This window comes from Mycteria americana, chromosome 3 (assembly GCF_035582795.1).
Source record: "Mycteria americana isolate JAX WOST 10 ecotype Jacksonville Zoo and Gardens chromosome 3, USCA_MyAme_1.0, whole genome shotgun sequence".
NCBI lineage: Eukaryota > Metazoa > Chordata > Aves > Ciconiiformes > Ciconiidae > Mycteria > Mycteria americana.
The window spans coordinates 23,847,039-23,857,547 of NC_134367.1; positions in this window are offsets into that span (position 1 = coordinate 23,847,039).

Here is a 10,509-nt window from a genome sequence, read left to right on the forward strand (position 1 = left end):
GCCCATGCAGGCTACACTCTGAGCCCGTTATCTTGGAAGATTTAAAGCCTCTTGGTCCATGGGATATGGATTGAATACTTCATCTGGGTAAAATAACGATTTTGTTAAAAGATTCCTAACCTCCTTAAATGAGATATTCTGTAGCTTCACTGGCCAAGAATCAAACCTCCTGAGATTGGGCTGTTTAATTTTTGATGTGATCTGCCAACTAATTTTACTGAGGAACAGCACATTTCCTCCAGTCTACCAAGGTAGCCCAGTCCTGCACAACAGCCTCAGAGCTGGGAATCGCAGCAAAGCAGCTGCTACTGCAGCCAGTGGGAGAAATAAAAGAAATGCAGTACCTCTCCCAGGAAGAGCAGGGCCCTGATAAGCTCTGAGCAGATGTACATCTCTCTGGATCAGGATGCCATTTGGTGACCCTATCATGAGAACGGCATTCAGCTCTGTTGCCCATTTCTGCACTAGAGACATCACAGTCTGACATATTCTAGGAAGAAGAAATTGAGGATCTTTTATTTTGGATGATGTGGATTAAACAGACAGAAAGGTATATAAGATGAAGAAACCTTCCTATTCCTATTTATTCATCTGGATTTTATTTTTTTTTTTACCAGAGAAACATCTGATAAAATTCTTCTGTTGTAAACTGTATTCCCTTTTTATTATTGAGCACTACTGCTGGTATGTGAGAGACAGAGAGGATGGGCTGTATGTCCAGAAGGAAGTCTGCTGTATGTGACTGGGCAAGAAATAGCTAAGGTTTCTGGGGCAGAGCAGAGCAAACCTCTAGCTCTTCCCTTCCTGCCTTTACTCACCTCACTGTGCTCACCACTTCACCGTTGTTGCTCCAGGCTAATTGCCCCTTGCAGAACATGGTAGTCTCAGCAAGTCCTGATGGCCAGTAGCAGCAGTTGCAAGCTATCAGTCCCCCTGAATATTTGTCATGTTGGCTGGGCTACAGAAATGCATGACAGGCACCAACTGATGTATCATATGAGCTGTGTGATACTTGATTTCTTTAGGACTGGGGCAAGGATTCATCTCATGTAATTTAGGTGTTTAAAAATTAATTGTCTACAGCTGTACCAGTCTGACTTTACAGCTAATGGAGAGAAATAAGGAGTACCAAAGGATGATTCACCTCATCCTAAGATAAGATGTTGAAGATAGGTGAGAAAATTTGCCCTCCAGACACACTTACTCGTGTACATTAATTATAAATGGAGCCTCAGGGAACTCAAGTTAAGTAGGGAAATCAGACAACTAGAACTGAGATGATTTCTACAATGGGTGTCCCAGTTTTTAGTATCATCTCCAGTTCTACGGAAAACCAAAAGGCTAGTCGATGAGCGGCCTTATTCTCCATGGGAATTTTCCCAGCCTATCATCCACAGAGAAGCAGTATTTTGCAAAAGTTGCGCTAAGAGGTCAGCAACTCTCCTTTATATCTGTTTTCACTTAAAGGTTTGATGACAAAGGTGCATGGCGAACCGGAAAGAAACTTGGAGGGAGGACAGTAGACTAAGGCTCACAGAATTAGGGAATCACTGCCCAAAGCTAAACTTTCAAAAAACAGAGCTGAGGTAATTTTACCTGATCTGCTTCTGGCAATGTCCAGTGAGGGCAGAGGATAAAGTCTGCAACAGCCAAGCGCTACCTGACTTCTCAGGCTATGAGCTCCGAGGAGCTTGGATTTTGTATAGGTCTTTTGCTAGCTCCAACCACAAGGGCAAGTATGGCCCATAAACACACAATATGCTACTTCCTACCCACCACTGATTTTCAATCATCTCCAGAAACCATAGCTCAGAAACCTCTGTGTATGCACAGACTGGAATGCGATGTGGCAGTTACACCTGAAGAGAAGCTAAGCAAATCCAGTGGTGCTTAAAATCGTCATATAGTCAGAAAGCATGAGTCAGAACGATCTTAAATGATCTCGGATATGATACTGCTGGCACAGCCACATAAGTCTCATCAGTGTGAACAGAAGTCAGGCACCTCAAGGGAGATGATCCTTCACATAGGAACAGAATAACAGGGATTTTAGCAGTGAAAATAATTTCACAGACTGGTATCAGTTGTCTAATTTCAGTGTTATCTTGAAATATATAATATTTAAAGTAACACGAAATAGCAGGAAGATTAGTTCCTGATGTCAGGAGAGAAGAGCTATTTCTGGCAGGCTTTAATGGATCTGCTGTATCGCACGGAAACTTCTTCCAGCTAGCTAGGAATAAAACCACATACAGAAACTAACAGTCCAATCGTGTAATGCACCCAAATCAGGGGACAGCAGGAAATTTGCAATTATGCCAAAGCCCCATGTAGTTACCAATTATTCTAAGACCCCTGTGACACTGTATGATTATTACTTATTTATCTTATGGCACCAAAAAGCATGCTGGCCTCTCTCAGTAGAGATGAGACATGACCTCAGCTTGAAAAACCAGCCTTCCGGTTAAGCGCTGCACTTACTTAAGTGCACAGCATGAGCGGAGCCAAGGGTTTCAAGTGGTTACACTTACCCAGCACTGCATGCAAAGCACTTTAGTGTATTAAGGGCTAACTCAACACATAAGAGTTTTAGCAAAACCAAAGTCAAAAAGTAGGAGCAATGGGACGAAATGAATGAGAAGACACCCAACCACTCTTAACCATCACCACCACGAAGCTGGAAGAACATACAGCTGCAATGGTTACACTGCCAGCATGGAAGGAATGAATTGTCGGGTTAATTTGAGAGAGGAGTTGCAGTAGCTTTGCAAATCTGCCCAGGAGTGTCTTGCGGGGCTGGGAGCCATTTGCTGCGTGGCTGCAGGAGAACCAGTCTGACAGGACCCTGGAGTCAGTGGAAAGAGGAGAAAAGAGAAAAGCTGCAGATGAATAGTGTTTTGAGACAGCAGTATCATAGGAAAACTATACGTTGCAACTGCAATATGATAGATCCAGGCACCAGCAATGGTTTAGAAAGGCTTGGATAGCGCAGTGTCAGTGTCTGCTGTCTCAGCAGAAGTCAGGTTGCAGCCCGCACTGGGATGTGAGCTGGGTAAGTACCACCGACTGCATCAGGAGCAGACCCAGGGTACAACCAATGTAACATGAGGGTTTTCTTTCAAGAAAATGGGAAACGGGTCTAATTCTGGGAATCCTGATGAGAGTCTCAGCTTTGAAGAGCGGAACAAAATGGGACCCAGACCCAAACTGCAGTCAAGCAGAAACCACCTGGCCCCCACCTCGTTGTTCCTCGTCAGCAGAAACCCGAACAACCCAGAGGCTCCGGCTGGATACCCTCCCCGGCACTTCCCGCGGCGAGCACGGCCGGCGCCGGAGGGTGCCGCGGCCGAGGCGGAGGACAGGCCGTGATCAGTCAGGGCTCCAGCCTGGGAGCTCCAGTCAGGGCGCCGTGTCCACCAGGCCGCCGCGCTGGGGCCAGGGGCAGCTGCAGCAAACCCCGCCGGCCCTGCCTCACGCAGGTTACCTCAGGGACGGCTCCCCCCACCCTGCCCGGAGGTGCGGACCCGCCGTTTCCCCGCCCGGCGCTGCCAGGAGGGAGTTTCTGCTCAGCGCGGGCAGGTGGGGCCGCTCCACCGCCTCCCCCGCCCGGCCCGCCCCCCTCGAACGAGGGAGCGCGGACACCCGGCCCGGAGCGGCGTCGCCGCTTCCCGCCTCAGCGGCCGCCCATCGCCGGGAGCCGCGGCGAGCAACAGGTCTGTGCCCCCCCCCTCCGTGTGTGTGTGAGTGTGCCAGGCGAACAAAGGGGCTGAGCGCGGCCCCGCGCCCCCTCCACACAGCGGCCGCCCGGCCCCCACCGCCAGCCCGGCCCCTGCGCTTCAGCCATTTGCGTCGCCTGGCATCGCCTCGCTGCTCTCCCCCCACCCCCCCTTCTCCTTCCCGGCTTCCCCCCGCCGGCTCCCGCTGCGGTGGGCAAGGCGGCGGGGCCGCTGCGTTGCCGGCAGCGAGGCGGGGCGGAGGGAGCTTCCCCAGAGCGACGCGGGGCTCGCCGGCCGTCGCCGAAAGGTAAGCTCCTGCCTGCGTGCCTTGCCGGGAGGAGAGTCGGAGAGGCAGCGCGGCGGCGGGCCGGGAGCGGGGGGCGGGCACGTCCCGGGGCCGGGGCCGGTGCCCCGGCTCCGGGACGTGCCCGCCCCCCCTCCCGGCCGCCGCCGTGGAGCCCCCGGGGAGGACTGATGCCGGTATCTGCCGATAGCTGAGGTAAAAACCGCGACACGGAGCCACGGTAGCCGGTGGGGGGGGGGAGGGTTGGAGCACCGTCAGGTTTAATCGTGCTTTTCTCTTCCCTCAGTCCCCCTTAATCCACCTCCCCTGGGCAGGAGGGAGGCCGGGCATATCCCCATATCCCTTCTCCATATGTCGCAGAGGAGCCAAACCCGATGCCTGCGTATTTTTTTTTATCTTTCTGACCTATTAAAAATCTAAATGACTCTTTACACGAACGTTTAGGGATGTGTAACAGCAGCAAATTGCTTCCCGCTATAAATTCTTCATGGTGTGCTTCCCCATCCTACTAAAAGCACACGAGTGGTGCAAGCCCTGGGTGTACACACGCGTGCATGGTTTTGCAGGGTGGAAGGTGGCAATGCCTGAAGAAAAGTCCTATTGAATTTCGTTTGTCCGAAGCCGGTAGGCTTTTATGTCTGGTCCTTTAAAGCAACAAAAAGCTGGCTCCCAAACCCGAACTTATACGTAGAGCAGATGATAGTATTAAATCCTATAGCTAACTTTTTTTCACCCATCAAGGAAAAAAAACCCACCCTGTAGAAATAATATTCTGTAAAGCTTTTCCACAGCAACTAAATTGAACAATAGAAAACTAGAACAAAAAGCTAGAAAAAAGTAGGGCAATAAAAATAGAATAGCAATAAAATAAAACAAACCTTTTATATGATCTGAGAAGCTAAACAGCTCCTCTCTTTTTCACAGACTTAACCATCTGTCTCCCAAAAAGGAATTAAATGGAATGTTTATGGAAAATAATAATTAAATTGTCACTAGTATTGACAAAGCAATATTTGCTCCCTGGTTTAACTGTCTGGCCCATCCTGCCTGTTCTGCATTCTCCTCTTCCCAGAGCCCATCACACAGCATTTATTCACTCTTTAATTAGGACATCCAGTGCATGCCAATGGGATCCTCCGGTCATCCAGTGCTAATGGCGCTGTCTGATGAGAACCTGTCAAAGAGCTGAGGACTGGTCCCTTGCCTGCCCCAGTTCCCCCCCCACTCTGCAGGGACTCAGTCCTGGCAGTAGTGGCACTGAAGTCAATGATGGCATTCTTAGAAGCTGGAGTTTGCTGGACTGCGTCTTGACAATATCAAAAGACTGAAATCCTTAATAGCTTCCTTTCTTCTACGAATGCTTTGCTTGCATCGCTTTTCAGTGTAACAAATCATCCAAATAGGTGGACAGATTTCAAATGTCAATAAGTATTAGAGCACCGTTATTTGGCAGGAACATTCAATGAAAGCCATTAACTGGCTTTACTATAGTAAAGCAGGATTATAGTATTTAGGGCTGGCCTAGGTTACTGTAGAGACAGTGATGTGGTTAGATGACTGGATCCAGATCCTACCTACTGGGGGTTTCGGCATCCTGTAGTATCCTTTTGCAAGAGGATATTAGGGGCAGCTGGCTGCTAAAGAAGGGTATAATAAAACATGAAAGGAAATCCTGCAATTTCTTTTGAAGTAGAATTAAACTAATTAAACTCTCTTTTTTTTTTTTTTTTTCCCCCTGAGATCCTGCATGGATTTTGCAGGGATTTTGCTGTTTATCCCTACTGAGATTCTGCAGCATTGCAGTTACGAGGCTGTTTCTTTCCCATGAACAGAAGCTGAGAAGTCATTTTATACCACTTTACATACTTGGAAATACCCATTTAAAAATGAGCTCATTTTCATTGTGTTTGATCTCATTAGGCTTCTTGGGACATGACATTTTTATGTCTGCTCTTTTACTTTTCAATGGAATTGTCATCATCCGTTCTTTCTGCTTCGTTTTTGGTCTCAGTGTTGTTTTGTCAGAGAACAGGTGTGATTAGTTCCTTTCATTGAAGAAGAATTACTTTACAACAGTTCAGGATTTGACGACCACTTTAACCTGATCTATGACTGAGCTGTCACTGAGCGGGAAGGGACACTGCTCCTTCTCTAGCCTGGGCCATACATTTCTGCCTGCTTCCTTGTGCCAGCACTCGTAACCACGTGACAGTATAGTGAATGGATAGAGATTTTTCCTTCCTCCTGCAGTTAATTAAGCAAACGCTCAGTTTATGTATGTAGATGTTGCATTAGGAGTGGGGCTAGTCCCGTGACCAGAACATTTAAATCTGCATGTAACTCTCTGCAGGATCGGGCCTATACATGCTGTGTTTTCCTTAGACAGTGTTGACAATTCTGTAGCCTTTTCTGTGTCCTCATCCTAAAATGCTCCTTGGATGCTAACCGGCAGTTTTGGCTTTGAAAAAATTACAAGACAGGGTCAGTATTGTATATGGGTGATTGAGTGTTAATGCAAAAAAGGGTTGGCTAGGTCCTTTGTTCTGCACTACACATTTGGTACTTTCCAAATGGTAGTTTCTTACACCTCATCAGCGAGGATGGCAGGAATTAATGATTGGTTAAGTCAGTTTATTTAATGCAAAACAAGATGAAAAAAAATCCAGTAGTTCTACAGATTTTGCACTGTGTGTCAGGGAGAAGAAAGATGTGTCACATAAATGCTATTCAGGTGCGATGTTTCACGAGCTGCCATTGGTATGCCTCTGGCTAAAACAGGCAGGTTGACAGCCTTTTTTAATTCACTCAGAATCACACCAGAAACCGCAACCTTTCCGTACAAATCCACATAAGTTGGACAAGCAGCTTCCATGCTGTTATGTTGTCTGTCACAACATGATTTGCATTAATTAATACTATTGAAGTTATTTTACATGTACACATTCACAGCTGTTTGTTGTTTTTCTGGACACTGATTTCTCCAGGAGTATTTAAGGAGCAGAGTAAGCTTTGCATGTGGATCTCTAACTGCTGGAAGGAACCCGGACTTCTGAATCATTTCAGACTATCAACCTGTCAGAGACCTGCAATAATTTTTTTTTTTTTTTCCCTTGGAAGCAGTTCTGCTTTCCTCTCTCCCTCTCTTGTAAGTAGATTGGAAGAACAGGCCCTAAGCTCTGGAGATAAACTATTATTTCTGCGACCCATATTTTAAAGTGTTAGATGGTTAAGAACCAAAAGCCAACCCTTTGCTACGGGTATGGCATGTGAACAACAAACGTTCTGATTCTGTCAGTCAAAGACAAATCTCTTCATGGGAGAGCTCTCCTCTTATCCTGTAGCTTTCTTTCATCTCTCCTTTACTGCAACTCCCCACATTGCCTCAGTTCAAAAAAAGCTACCATACACATTTGTATGTACAGTGTAGGAAATCCAGACGCTCATGAAGTTGATGGGAATTTTCCCTTGACGACAACAGGGATGGGATTGAAAGTGATGTCAGACTCTGGCCTTATCAAAAAGCTCTGTGAAACTTAGGTGGAAGTTTCTAGCTGTGGGCTACTAGCACAAGCCTCATTCTCTCCAAAGCCATGGAAGTGGGCAGTACACAGACGACATATTTCTTGTTTAATAATAACTGATAATAAGAGTCCTGAAAGAGTTTGGTTTTCACAGCAGATGCAGAAACAGTAAAGTAAATGTCATTTGAGTGTATTGCTTTGTGAGCTTTGGAGTTAGTCAGTGCCATGTGTCCCAAGAAGTTTTACACTGTGGTATAGGAAAAGGAGAGCAAAGACTGTTCATGTGCATTCATATGGTAAAATTCACTGGTGCTGCTTCTCGTTGGTCAGGATGAGGTCTATACCACTCTTTCTCTGTGACAGAAGACCAGAAGGCCTTTATGATGGGCAACAAGAGGTGCAAGGATCTATTAGATTGGTAGCCCAATGCCTGGACAGTATCCCTGCCGAGACATTTTGCAGCCTCACGGGGAAAGAAATACTTCTATTGCACCCCCAAAATCAGGCAACTTTTCAGAGTATGGTGGCTGAAAAGCCTCAATATCTGCTCTGAGATGTTGTTGATGTGTATTGCTCCCTAGTCAGAAGCAACCAAACTGTAGACTTACAAGTGAAATATCAAAATCTCAAAATGATCAAGAACCACAAACCAGGACCCCTGAGTCTGTGCTTCTTCTCACACCTCCCAAATCATAACCATAAAACTGAACACCTCTCTGCCTCACATCCTGATTTGAAGGTCTTAGTTCTTACTCCAGGTCCTGACTCTGCTCAGCCCAGCCCAGGTTGCTGCCTAACAAATGGAAGAATAGCACCGTGACTGTGGCGCATGATGCAAATTTAACTGCATGCATTAACAAGCCTTTATCCTGTAGCACTTGAAAAGGACGTGTTTGAATCATAGGTTAGTCAGCCATACTACAATCTTTACTTCTCCTCTATGTCAGGAAGTCCAAAAGCAGCTGGGACAGTCCTGAGGCACCCTTCATGATTATGCTGCCAGTCTGTATGTCTTTTCAGAAAGAGCATGGATCATTTTGGGAAAAAAGAATGCTGCTAAGCCAGCAGATATAAAAGCGTAGAAGGCCAAAAAGTGAAGTCCAAAGTTAAAAGTAGCATGTGTATTTCTTCAAGGTATCCAAGATGATCAGTTTGACACCTGATTTTCCATCAAGGTCATTGGCCAAAATAGAGAAACCATATAGATGTGAGATGGATGATTTGAGCAGAACAATGCTTTGACCTAATTCAGCCAGAAGTTATTGGCTTGGTACAGGAGTAAAATTCTTTGGCCTGTTCTCGCAGGAATAAGATTAGATAACCAGGCAGTCTTTTCTGTCCCTTAAATTCAGGCATCTTAACTGTTACCTATCTGCCCTGTTAAAAGGAAAAAAAAAATTATTGTGAGAGATATTGAATTGCTTGCACTGAATTATAAATGTAAAAGAGAAATCAGTGCAGCCAGAAAGCCTTTGCCTGAACACCCGAGCTGAGCATATGAAATTCACATTATAGTAAAAAATGTTATGCATCCAATGCAGAAAGTGTCAGACCATGGAAATAAGAGTATTAAAATAGAAACCTATTTTATTTCTGTCTCAGACTGGCCAGCAACTGTTACCTTCTAGTAATGTAAACAGCACCGTTACACTCAATTTTCTATTTTTCCCCTGTTCAGTTCTGATGACCACATGGAGTAGCCTCATATTTTGTTAAGCGCTCAGTTACATAGTTGCTGCTAAAAACATTCCCATTGCTTGGTGAAATCTGTGCTGACAGGCTACAGGTATTTCTGATATTAAAGTCTTGCCACAAAAGTACCTATGACTCTAGCATGCGTGTCTGCTTCGAGATCAGCAAAAGTGTTTTTCAATCCTAGCACAAGCCATGATGGCTTGGATCTCCAGGCAGTATAACTGAGCCCTGCCCCACCAAAGGCAATGGGAAGAAGTACGGAAAGTTCCCTTTCATCAGGGAACAGAACCCAGGATTCTTCTTTTTCTCCTTCAGCAACATTTTTTATTGTTTCTGTGAAAAGTAATACAGCTTTAGTCTGAAGGAGAGTAACTCTCCTCTCATAGTCTTGATGGTTTGGGCACTCAGTTGACATTTCAGGGTTTTAATCTTGTCAGACAAAGGAAGGAGCAGCAGCAAGTTTTCCATGGGGCTTGGTCAGACCTCTAACCACTGTAGAGAAAGGCGAAATAGCAGCAAGAGTCAGTACTGCTACCTTTTAAAATAATTTAGAGAGGATTCTGGGCAAAGGCACCTGATTGCAGAAGTTAAGCAGTTCATCGCTGTAGTCTTTGGTATTTCTCTACTGGCTAGCCCTTGGTAGCTCTCATATGCTGGTTTTTGAGGATCCCAACTGACTGGCATCTAACTGTACCCACATAATTCGTATGGGTACAGAACCTGTCCAAGTGTTCAAGATTCCATTCCAGGAGCTGGTTACAGGTAGATCAGCAGCACTGTATAGCTCAGACACAACATCTATCTCTGCCCTTGCAGGAGAACTGGGAGGTGCATCCCACCCACAGATCAGTTCTGTGTAGGAATATGGCCTCAGGCCTGCCCCACATCTCTCCACCTTGGCCGGGTTTCCATGAAATAATAAACAAAAGAAATCGGACTCCCATGAGTCACCTGATAGTTCACAGTTATAGGCCCAACAGCAAACTCTACCAGCAGCACTTCTGCTATGGCAGAGAGAAGTCTGTGCAAGCTAATTCTTTTTCTCCTTTCAGATTAGGGCTGTCATGCTGGAGGTGTTTTTTTTGCTATCTGATCTGGCTGTCTTAGGTCTTATATCTCTGTTGCATTGCCACCTGCCAGATAAAACTGCCCTCAAAGTCAGCCTTTGCCATGTTTAGCATTGCGGCACATCTCTCCATCTATGAATCCAGTCCAAAGTCTGTGTAGAGAGAATGTCTGCAGAAACCTGGAACTATTTTGTAAATCTAACTAG